The sequence below is a fragment of the Rhinolophus ferrumequinum genome, chromosome 24 (genome assembly GCF_004115265.2).
Source record: "Rhinolophus ferrumequinum isolate MPI-CBG mRhiFer1 chromosome 24, mRhiFer1_v1.p, whole genome shotgun sequence".
Lineage (NCBI taxonomy): Eukaryota > Metazoa > Chordata > Mammalia > Chiroptera > Rhinolophidae > Rhinolophus > Rhinolophus ferrumequinum.
In genome coordinates, this window is record NC_046307.1 from 14,113,515 (window position 1) to 14,125,982 (window position 12,468).

The following is a 12,468-nucleotide window of genomic DNA, read 5'->3' on the forward strand; positions in this document are numbered from 1 at the left end:
ACATACACTTGTCTTTCTTTCCTACTAGATTGTAAGCTTTAGGCAGGCAGGGATGTCTATTGCTCTGACTTTATCTGCAGTATCTGAAACGGGTCTAGCAAATGGCAGATGCTTAGTAAATGTTGACTGACTGAACAAATGATTAAATATTTCTCTACCAGTCATTCCTGTCCAGGGAGGAAAGGAAAAGAGCAGTCTCATGGGCAAAAGGCATCAAGGAGGGGATGGATAGATGGAGGAGACAGGGAAAGGCAGGGAAGAAGGTTCGAGACCTAGTGTCCCTTGGGACCAGCCTTTTGATCATGAAGTCAAATTCGGAGCTGATGGACCTACACGAATCCTTTGCCTTCTATCTGGCTACATATTTTTTTATCTAGAAATTTTCTCTTTTTTTGGTATTATTCCTAACAATTTTGTCTTTGCAAGAATAAGAAACAAGCAAAAAAATAGAAGAGTTGGATGTTGCTGGTGAAAGACCACATAAATTAACTCACCAAAATGAATTCAGAATTTAAAAGGATAGAGGTTAACTATGAAGGATTTTTAAATTAGGAAATGAAGAAATCATAATCTAGGTTTTCCTCCAAAGACACTGAATGGCCTACATTGGGAAAAAAAAAAAAATCCACATTTTCAAAATGACAGGAGAACATGGCCCATCGCTCAGCCTTACTCATAATGGCTGGCCTTTCCTCTATACAAATCCTGCCTTCTACCTGAACTAATCTGTGAATCCAGTTGTCACCAGGTCATTTGTCCCTCTCTCCCCAAAGGCCTTAGTATCTCCCTAGCCCCAATTACTTCCTGCCTCTTTTTAGAAAGCACACATACACATGTTCACACAAACCTCATCTTTTCATGAATCCTCAGGGTAGCTCTGCCTTCTCCATTTTGTGTGTTTGGAAGGAAAGAAAACAAAATATATGAGATGCTAATGTAATTTTTCCTTTAGCAGAGCTCCGCAGGACAATTACCCACCCAATCTAGCCTGTTTTATAGCTCTCATAACCCTCTTTTATGAACACACTGTGACAGCTGGATGAGAGCATTGATTATGGCAGCAGTCCTCAGCCACATTCCTATTTAACTGCAAAGCAGAGCTCCTGCCTACCAGGCCAGCGCTGCTCACGTGACTTTTTAAATTACTGTATTTATGTAAGCCTTTTTCCGACCAGAGTCTGTGTCTGATTCCATCAAAACTGGAGAGGATTTGTGCTTGCTACTTCTCCAGTGGCTCTCTGGCCTTATTGCCTAGGGTCTCTTGCTGGAATCAATTTAGGGCTCTGGGCTTTCTCAGCAAAAGCCTGGGAGGGTTAGGTGCACAGGAAGCACATTTTTTTTCATTATGAAAAAGCTGAGGAAAGATAATAAAACATGTTGGTAGACGCCAAGAGCAGTGGATGATTCCCAGGTGCTCGCCTGGCAAATAGATCAGCAGAGCCGGGTGAATGCTGGGGAAGCTAGGAAGGGAGGGGCTCTAGAATTTGGGGAATGGATTTAGGAATTACTGCTACTGAGCCTCTCCCCTTTGGGCCCCAGCTTCACCAGCTGTTCAGCAGGACAGAATCATACTGAATTCAGCTAGAAGGGAAAGGAAGTTTTAGTGTTCAAAAAAAATGTTGGTAACCTGGTGTGCAATCTGTCCAGATCAAGGATGTGGCTTCTTTGGCTGATTGTGCCACAGTGCAAGTCTGTCAGAATGAGCCTGTGTTCTTTAGCTGCTGCAGCTCAGCTAAGGACCCCAATGCAGGCATCAGTGATGTGGTCCCGCAGGGTCAGGGTGTAGGAGTGACCGGTGTACTGAACCCGAAAACCTCCTGGAGAGAACCTGCAAGCCAAGGTGACCTTTGTGGATGGGCCATCCACAAGCCGAGTCAGAGCGCTGCTGGAGAAAGCCAGAAAGAGGATCTGCGTGGGAGGTGGAAAAAGCGTGGGCTGAGCCTGAAGAAACCGAAAGGCGTCACATGTGTAAGAGAAACTGGTGTCCCAGAGGCGCTCGGTGTGGGCAGGCAGGAAGCACGGCCGCACTAGAACACACCAGGTTTTCTCTTTTAACAACTCCAAAGCCAGCGCCTCTTCCATCCGTAAGTAACAAAGGGAATGGGAGTCAAATAAATGTAGCCCTTGTTCAGATTCCTACCCTTTTCCTTCTGGGTCCAACCTACTGTTAGGAGTACGCTCACCTGTGCCACAGAACTCGCATTCTTCCAACTGGGCCTTTCCTGGGCGGGGCCCGGGAGCCCCGCCCACCAAGGCCCCGCCCAGTAGCCGCCCCGGGGCGGGGCTCCTCTCGGTTCCCGGCTGTCCTTTCCCATGCGGCCTCTGCCGGGGTAGGAGTACCCCTGCGGAGTTCCGGACGCATGCAGGTGAGTAGGGGCCAAGTGGGGAGAAACCTTGGAGGTTTACAAACCCGGGACTAGAGGGAGTTATAGGGAGGCTTCTTCCGTGGCACGGGACGAAATTGGGGTTCGTTTCCTCGTGACCCCGGGTTTGGAGGGCGTCTTGAAGAGACACTGGGAGATCGTAGCCCTTGAGTCGCCCCGTTTTCTCCCATCCCTTTTGTCCCTGAAGGGTCACCTAGAACTGGTCGAGGAGAGCCTCGCCCCCCAGGCACGAGGGCCAGGGACTTTGGAAGCGTTGCGAGGAACACGTGTCCGGTGGAGCTCGGTTGGTTCCTTCAACCCAAGTCGCTAAAAGGGGCAGGCTATTTTTAGATTGGTTTTTGGACCTGGACAGTGAGCCCATTCTGGTATCCTTTTCCTCTAAATTGTTTGGAGGCGGTCAGGAGTGAAATTAGATGGTGGCTGGGACAAGATGTGGTCTCAGATACCCTAACCTTATATAAAATAAGGTAAATTATAAGGGTTAGTGGGTAGGAATGTTTATTAATATTTTTGCAAACATTTTGGTTATTGCTTTCAACTCATAGTTGAGGTCTTTGGCAGAATGGCAACCTGTGTCCAGTTCCTTTCACATCCATTACTGCATCCAATTATTTTTCTAAAGTTCTGCTTTTATAGTTCTTAAAGAAGTCCTATATTGGAGGCCCTCCTCAACCTAGTTTTAACCAACCTTTCCAATGTTCACTGCCCACTGCTCTCCCAGGGTAACTTTTCCCTTCTACCCACTCGTGTCCATCATCTGCTTGCCTGGAATGTAGCTCCTGATAATAGCAAATGTTTACTGAGTGCCCAGATAGTATCCTATGGGCGTAATTTATTTTCCATGTAAGCCTCCCAACCACCTTGTGTAGAGTACTATTGATAACATTCCCATTTTACAAAGGAGCCTGAGATACAGAGAGGTTAAGTTACTTGTCTGCTGTTACTTGGCGGTTATGTGATAGAGCCAAGCTTCCTGATGCGTGTTGGCTAGACCATTTACTTGCTCCTGTTGAACTGCTGTGGGACATAAGTAACAAATACCATGTGAAAATAAAGCTAATCAAGGGAAATCTATTTTATTTCCTGCTGTTGTTTCTGTGGCTCCAGCCTTACTGTTACAGGGTTTTGAGGGCAGGGGTCTTGAACTGCACATAGTATTCCCTAACTGTTGGCTGACTTTCACCTGATGTGCTTTGATTGCAGAGGGGCCAGTTGTGGACTTTGGACAGATGTAGTGCCAGGTGAGTGCAGTGCCATTTGCCTACCTTTGGCCCCAGCTGTAGGCAGCTGCCTAGGTTGCCTTGTACCTAGGCAAGTGTTACACTGCTGGGAGAACAGCAGCAGAGAGCTGGTTGGCATTCTGGGCCTGGTTCACGCCATCTCTGTTGTTAACGATACCAGGATGCCAGCATAGTTGCTTATCCATTAAGGTTAAATCTGCAAGAGCGTAACTTTGCAGGGAGAAACCTAAAAATACAGACATTTCTGAGTGGTGTGGTCCAACAGGTTTGGCTCGTATGAAGTTATTTGAATTACACCTCAGAAATAGAATAAAGGTAATCAAGCCATGGAGGAATGTATAAGTAGGGAAGAAAAGGCTTTCATTTTTTTCAGTGCCTTCCAAGTGTTCAAAAAGGGCCTTATACAGAGAGGAAGTGGATGGGATTTTTGCGCATTTTCACTGAAATCAATTCATGGGTCTCACTCCCTCATACAAAGCTAGTCAGGTTGATTCCTCTGTAGAGGGATTTCATAGCTGTAGTTATATCTATACAAATGTCTTACAAGGAAGTGTTGATGTGAATTTTCTTTAAAATTGTAGGCTATTCTTTAGTTCATTAATAAAATATAAAAATAGTAATTGATGGGCTCTACACGTGTACTAGGCCTAGCTACAGCCATACTAATTTCTGCTTTAGGCTGACAGAATATTTGTGTTGGTTTCTTACTGATTTTCAGGAGTGAACAGAGTTGTTGCCCCTTTGGAGCAGTAAATCTTGAGCCCTCTTTGTAAGTGATTTTGTTTTGGAATGCTAATTTTCTGAGAAGAGATGCTTCTCAGTTTTAGGCAAACACTAATCACTCAGGGTGATGCTGGAGATTGTCCAAGAGGGCTGACTTAGTTGCTGCTTCTGTGAAAAGTGACATCCTGGTTTCCATAGGAGGAACTGATGAGGATGTTGGGAGGCTGGGGAGTTATTTATCAAAGCTAGTTTTGTTCTATCAATTTGCTTTTCCTTAAAAGGATTTGTGTGAATATCTCAGATGTTCATTGTGAATGTAGCCTTTTACATATGGGGTCTTAAGACTAGTGGTATCTAGAGGGCTTGGGGGATAGTTAGCTTTAATGGTAATCATAGGCTAGAAAAAGGCAAATGGGAAATAAAATAATTCCTGAGGATGTAAAAAATATGGTAAATTATAAATGGTAGACGGCATTCTGCTTCCATCTCTACAGAAAAGCAGCCTTTAGGAGCTGCTGTTTTAGTCTGGGGTATTAAACAGTAAAATCTTTTCCTTTTTAGGATGACTTGAAAGTAGGGCATCCTTGGCCCTCCTGAAGAGAAAATTAGTGGCAGGTGTACAGTCTGTGTGGAGTTTTCAGGTAAATGTCCCTATTCATTCCAACATTGAATATGTGCCAGTCATAGCGTCTGTTAGTTGGTGTCCATCAGGAAACAATTGGGAGGCAAAATTACCTAATATTTGTCCCCAACAAATGCAGCCTGTCAGTGAAAGGCTGAGTAGGATTTTGATGTTTATAGTCTGAAGGCATTAGGAATCTGAGGAATTTGTAGGGAGATTGTAAGTTTCATAAGGGAAAGGGTGGGGTATTTTGCTTTGTTCACTGCTAGATCCAAGCACAGTACCCACTACCTGGCAGGAACTCCCCGAATGTTGGATAACATGACTGAAGGCATGCATGGAAAAGGGATTTTTGTTTTCCTGTATGTTTAAAGGCTTTGGCAACAGGGTCTGCAATCAGTGCTTGTTTTGCAGTCAACATTTAATTCATGAGGATACCTGTATCCATGTCTTCTACCTGGGATGCCTGGGTATCTGAAACAAATAAAGCTATTTTACTAGGACTCATCCAGCAGTTGTCAGCTATCCAGGCTAGTGTAATGCCTCGGATGGTGTTACACTGTTGGAAGAGCAATTGCTGCCTTTATTAAGGTCTGGATCCAAGCACTGTTTTGGTGTTGTGTCCAAGTGCCTTTGGGCAGCATTTTGCATCTCTGAGAGTGGAATAACTTCTCCTGTGGAGTTGGTCCTAGTCTGGGTGCAAACAATTTTTTTTTCTTTTAGAAAAGGACCCTGTTAGAGACAACCTGTCATGTCATTCCTATCCTCTTTGAATCCTAGATGCCTTCACCTGAATGAGAAACCTGCCTCCATCATGACCTCATGTCTGACAGCCAGCCCTGTTTTAATATTCACTTTTTGCCTCTAGTTCCAGACCATAGCTCCTAAATCCCGTGAAATTTCCAGGGTGATAGGAATGTCTTTTGTTCTAGTGGGGGTTTGTCACTAGAAAGACCAAGCAATGATTAGAAACTTGGAATTTTCAGCCTCAGCTCCCATTCTCCAGAGACGGGTGAGGGGCTAGAATTGGAGTTAATAATTGATCATGACTATATGTTGAAGCCTCCATAAAAATCCCAATAGCATGGGGTTCAGAGAACTTTCAGGGTGGTGAACACGTGGAGGTGCTGTGTAAGTGATGCTCCTGGAGAGGGCATGAAAGCTTGGTACCGCTTCACTTATACCTTGTCCTATGCATCTCTTCCATCTGGATGTTCATCTGTATCCTTTATCATATCCTTTTATAATAAACTGGTAAACAATAATTTTTTCCCCCTGAGCTCTGAGCTACTCTAGCAAATTAGTTGAGCCTAAGTAGAACGTTGTGGGAACCTCAGATTTTTAGCCTATCAGTCAGAAGCATGGGTGACAACCTGATCTTCTGATTTGGAGGTAAGGTGGGCAGTCTTGTCGGATGTAACCTTAACCTGTGGGATCTGATGTTGTTTCCAGGTGTAGATAGTGTCAGAATTGAGATAAATTTTAGGACACTCAGCTAGTGACACAGATGTGCTTGGTGTGGGGAAAAACCCCAGACATTTGGTGTCAGAAATGGTGTTAGTAGTGTGAGAGCAAAGGGAAAACAGAAGAGAGGTATTCTTTACAGGTAGAAAACTTAAAATTGTAAAAATTTAAGTCCAAGACTTAAACTAAGCTCTCATTTCCTAGGGCTCTGCTGTACAATACATGTGGCTGTTTAAATTGACAAAAATTAAATCAAATCAGTTTCTCCATCTCAGGATTTAGTGACTACTATCATGTTTCCCCGAAAATAAGACCTAGCCAGACAGTCAGCTCTAATGCGTCTTTTGGAGCAAACATTAATATAAGACCTGGTATTATATTATATTATTACATTATAATATAACATATTATATTTATTATATTATGAAGACCTGGTCTTATAGTAAAATAAGACTGGGTCTTATATTAATGTTTGTTCCAAAAGACTCATTAGAGCTGATTGTCCAGCTAGATCTTATTTTGGGGGAAAATACGGTATATTGGACAGCCCAGAGAACATTTCCACCAATGCAGGAAGTTTTATTATACACTGCTGTTCTAGAGCAGGGGTTGGCAAACTTCCTATAAAGGGCCAGGTAATATTTTAGGCTTGTGCATCATGTGGTCTCTTGCAACTATTCAGCTCTGCAATTGCAGTGTAAAGGCAGTCATAGACAATTGGCAACAAGTGAGTATTACCGTGTTCCAATAAAACTTTATTTATGGACACTGAAATTAGAATTCATAAAATTGTCAGTGTCACAACAAAAATTTTTCCCTCAACCATTGTAAGCTCAGGGGCCTTTGGAAAACAGATGGCAGGTTTCTGGCCTGCAGTCTGTAGTTTACCAAACTGTTCTAGAGAATGGAATTCAGGCCTTGAGAGTTGACAGCTCATTAGTGACAGATTCAGGGCCAGTACCAACATGGGAAAAACTCCATGTTATCAATACCCTTCTCTTCTAGCAAACCTTTACCATATAGCCTTAAACTCTTCATCTCTTAGAAGATGAGGGTGACTTTAGTAAATTATCCAGTAGTAGAATAGTCCTTATTTCTTGTGTTTGGGATTTATGTATACTTTATACATGAGCTACTTTTATCATAGTGGTTCTCTTTTAAGGTACACCTAAGGAAGAGGTCCTAAGAAAGAACAGCAGCCTTCAATTCCAGCAGAGCCTAATCACAGCCTCATCCCTAGGCAGTGAAATAGAAATGGCTACTAAGAAAAGGGGAATATTAAATATCATGAATAGCCAGGGTTTAAATATGAGATCTCAAGTTCCTCTGAGCATACAGATTGCCTTCCTGACTATGGTAATGCTACCCAGGTGCAGAGAGGCCCCTTGGTTACTACTTGAAAAGGGATCATTCATTTGGTATTTGTGCCTGTATTTAATACCCTAAGAGGTTTCAATGGCTTAATCATGCACATTAAAATAATTCAACGGGATTTCCTACTTGATAAGTGAAGTTAATTAGTCACCTACTACTCCCTGTTGACTTGATTTTTTTTATTTCCTGGTGAGTCTTAGGAAGAAGATGAAGTGTAAAACATTTCAAAGTAGATTTTTATTCATTCCTTCTCTTTATCATCCTTTTGCAAAGGAAACTGAAATGGTACTGGCAGGGTTACTGGTCTGTAAATATCCAAGCTGCCACCTCCTACCATACGTAGCAGTTTGTGAACACAAGTGCCCCTCTTCATTGCGCTGATCAAGTCTCAGGCCCCAATCCTGTATAAGAGGAAAAACTAAAGCAGGGTGAGTAGGGGGGGCCCCAAGTACTGAGTGCTATCCCGTCGCCTGTTTCCCTTTCAGGGTTGAAAGAAACTGCTGTCAGTAGACTTGCATTGAAAATTTGGATCACGTCTCAAATTTTAATTGGGAAAACAAAACCCCAGAAGAATAAATTCTGCATGCCCCAAAGGGATACTAATAGGAAGCTCAGTGCCTAGGAATTCACACAAAAGAAAACAACCTGGTAAGAGCAATTAATTAAGAACTTTAAAAAGTGACAATGACTCCTGTTAATCTTTTTGCTTAATTGGGGCTTTATGAACAGCTCCAGTTAATGAGCCTGTCAATATTCTCTTGGAAAAGAATTTCACTGAATTAACAAATCAACTGTAATACTTAGAATGTCTGCTTAAAAACATTTCTCTTTAGTACTATTTTAGAACACTTAATGAGCCAATTTGCTGGGTCATATATTTGTTAATTTAGTATCTTAAGGCCAGGTTTAAAGGAGCCCCTGTTACGTTAGCCCTCCCTGTTGTCCAGTAAAGGCCTTCTGGGGTGCGAGGATGTTCTGTACTGCTTGTTTGGGTGACTTAACTACTCCCTGGGAAGGGGTGATAAAATGGACCTTGAAATTTATTTTATTTTAGAATAGTTGTAGTTTACAGAAAAGTTGTGAAGATAGTACAAACAATTCCCATGTACCCACACCTAATAACATCTTACATTAGTATAGTACGTTTGTCATAATTAATGGGCTAATACTGATACATTATTATTAACTAAAGTCCATACTTTATTCAGATTTTTGTAGTTTTTATCTAATGTCCTCTATCTGTTCCAGGATCCCACTGAGGATGTTACATTTACTCATCATGTCTCCTTAGGCTCCTCTTGGCTATGACAACTTCTTAGACTTTCCTTGTTTTTGATGACCTTGAGTTTTGTGTCAGGTATTTTATAAAAAGTCCCTCAGTTAGGATTGAGTTTTTCTCATGATTAGGCTGGGCTTAAGGGATTTTGAGAGGAAGACTACAGAGATAAAGTACCATTCCCATCACATACCAGGAATACATGCTAACAACATGATTTATTACTGTTGATGTTAGACTTGATCACCTGGCTGATGTCTTACTTGCCAGGTTTCTCCACTGTAAAGGTACTCCCCTCCACCAAATACTGTACACTTTGCAATGAAATCACTATTGCAAAGTTACTTGGAATTTTTCAGAAAGAAATTGGTCTTTTCTCCCCCATTTATTCAATTTATACTACTATGGAGTCATGGATATTTATACTTTAGGAAATAATTCGATAATACTTCATTTTGTTCAAAGCGTTCCATCTCTGGCCATTGGCATCTCTTTCAGTTGGCTTCTGTGTCCCTTCAATATGTCCCCATTATTGTGGGGTTGTGTTTAAGTATGTCTCACTTTATGGCACTATAAGATGCTCTGGGCTCATTTTATATCTTTTTTTTTTCCAGGAACCAATGTGAGGATATGTATTCATTCATTCACCAGTATTTATAAAGTGACTACTAAATGCCAAGCCCTGTGGTAGACAGTATGAAGCAGTGAAGGAATGGAGCACAGGCCCTGCTTCATGGGAGTTATGAGTTCACACCAGTGTTTAGACCCACAGCAGCAGCATCACCAGGGAACTTGTCAGGAAGACAGCTTCTCAAGCCCCATCGAAAGGTGAGGCCCAGCCATCTATGTAGCAGCAAGCCCTTTGGGTAATTTTGATGCACAGTAAAGCTTGAGAACTGATTTAGAGGAAGGAAAATTTCACTGAGCTGCAGTTTCATGGAAGAGGAAGAATTTGAATAGTATCAAAGCTCACACCTGGGACGGCATGTGAGCAATAGATGGTCATCTAAATACCACCTTGCTGATTTCTTGTTTTTAAAAAACAAAAAAAAATCATGCTGTATTTTCCCTTCAAAGATTCACAGCCACCTCTGAGCAAATAAAATTATTGAATTTTTCAGACACTTAGAAATAAATGTCTACGTCCTTTTCTGTTGTCTCCATTCTTGTCAGACATTGGGTGTTATATCTTGAGCACTGCCCCAGATCTAGCACCAGTTTTGAGGTTACGAGAGAGATTCTGGAAGCACATCCCGATCCCATCCGCCTCCCACTGTCTGACCTCCACCAAGGTGACGCGAAAGTCATTTTGTATCTTCAACCTGTCCCAATCTCTGAGTCAACGATTTAGCCAAGGAGCCTGGTTCCTTTATTATTTAATGGTATTAAGGAACCAAGATCTGGGTGTTAGATGTGCTCTTGATACTGAGATGTTGTTGCTTCTATCCCTGTGAGCTGATAAAACAATGAAGTATTATGTGTGTCAACCAGGATCCATAGTTCAATGCCTTCTATATTCAATTAACGTTCTATTTTTAATATTCTCAACACATTTTATCCTATGGTCTTGAGTGGTTGAGCCTATAGTCTTTTATAGCAGATGTTGCAGTCCCCAGATGACTGATTATTTTTACCTGATGAGCTCACAGTAGAGGATGGGAATTTTGTGTCAGCTGTTGATAAGAGGGAGGAGCCCAGCCCAGGCCCGAGTTGAAGGAGAGTTGAAGGAGAGTGGATGTACCCTCAAGGCACAGAAACTCGGAGTTAGAATCTGGGCTTCACCAGAGTAGCAGATGATAGAATTCCTCTCCTTCCCTTCAGTTGTAACTCTTGAGAACACCAGGGCTTAGGTAAGCTTGTAATATGTTGGCCACCCTAGCCAGTGATGGGTTGGATATGAGGCAGTAAACGGAGGGGAAAGGGACAGAATAGAAAAGTTCTATTCCAGTTTGTACTACTGCTACTCCTATGGCACTCTACCCTTTTCTACACTGGGTTTCCATTTTTTGCCCCTGTATAGTAAAACCCAGTCATGATCTGTTCCTCCGGGGGACAGTGGGGAAACCTCCTCATATTTAATTTATCAATCCCTAACCTCCATGGGTGAGGGAGAGTAACCTATGCGAATTACCCATCTTGTCAAAAGACTGGTCATTTAACTCATACCCTTTCTACGGCTTTTATTAGCTGAACTCTATGCTAGATATTGGGGATAAGTGATAAACAAGACTCAGTCCTTGCTCACCTTAACATGGCCTGTCAGTTCTTGCAGAGTCTATCCTTACCTCTCCCACATTACTTATCTTTACCATCCTCAGATCCCCTTCTGGCCAAACTGGTTTATTTCAGTCTTTGATAAGCCTTTTGCTACCGTCTCTGCACATGCTGTTACCCTGTCTGGTTCCATCATCCTTCTCCACTTTGTCTACTTTGAGATCTTAGTTCAGACTGCACTTCTGCAGAGAAGCCGCCTTCCCTGACTGGGCACCCAGTTTGTGTGTCCTTGCACCACGGTTTAACACAGAGCCAGCCAGTAAGATGCCATGTAAGATTCCTTTGAAAAGATACTCACCAGCTTCTAAAGTTTACCTCACTCCCATATAGCCAAGGAGCATCAATTCTACTGACAGCTAAAGAGCCCCAGCTGGTAAATATTATTAGGTTGGTGCATAAGTAATTGTAGTTTAAAAGGTTAAAAATAATTGCAAAAACCACAATTGCACCAACCTAATAATATCTATGTGTCAGAATGCACCCAGAATAGAGTAAGGCCATAGACATAGCTTGCTTTTCAAAAACCCCAGTAAGAGTAATAAGAGTGCTGGTTCTGTTTTTTTTTTTTTTTAAATTTGAAACAGAAAAATGATGGAAACAAAGGTGTCAGATTTCTAAATCATTGGCTAGAGGACCCTAAAAATACAACATACTGCACAACTATTTGAGAATAAATTTAACTTCAAAAAGTAATAGATGAAAATAATGAATTTGCAGAGGACTTGTTAAAATTGGAGACATCTGTTAACTAAAATATCTATGTGGGCTTTGGTTACTCTTTTTGGTAATCTATAAATGTCTTTATAGTTAAGGAAATTTGTGAAACATCTTTGTGTGTAAATTATAACTTGCAGAATCTTAACTAGTGGTCATTGCACTGACAAGTAGATGCCAGGATAAAACTTACAACCAAATTTAAATGGAGAATTTTAACATGTTTACTCCGGGCTTTACAAAAATGAATAATCTTTGAATTTATGTTTTGTTATTTTAGGATAAATATACTGCAGGACGAATGTGGCAATGTAGAATATTGACATTTACTATATGTTGACCAGGTTCCAGAACTGCTAACTTCATTCTACACATCTCTTAATCCTCTCAACTGTC

General features: G+C 41.8%; 1 long non-coding RNA gene and 1 other non-coding gene across 2 annotated transcripts; both read left to right on the forward strand.

Moving 5' to 3' along the window:
* Positions 1-1,970: 1,970 nt before the first annotated feature.
* On the forward strand, positions 1,971-10,216 carry LOC117016897 (uncharacterized). Its single transcript, XR_004421989.1, has 5 exons — positions 1,971-2,084; positions 3,588-3,625; positions 4,910-4,989; positions 8,294-8,456; positions 9,699-10,216. It is a non-coding gene; the product is annotated as an uncharacterized LOC117016897 (long non-coding RNA).
* Positions 5,478-5,678, forward strand: LOC117017155 (small nucleolar RNA SNORA74). Its single transcript, XR_004422028.1, has one exon. It is a non-coding gene; the product is annotated as a small nucleolar RNA SNORA74 (small nucleolar RNA).
* Positions 10,217-12,468: the final 2,252 nt, after the last annotated feature.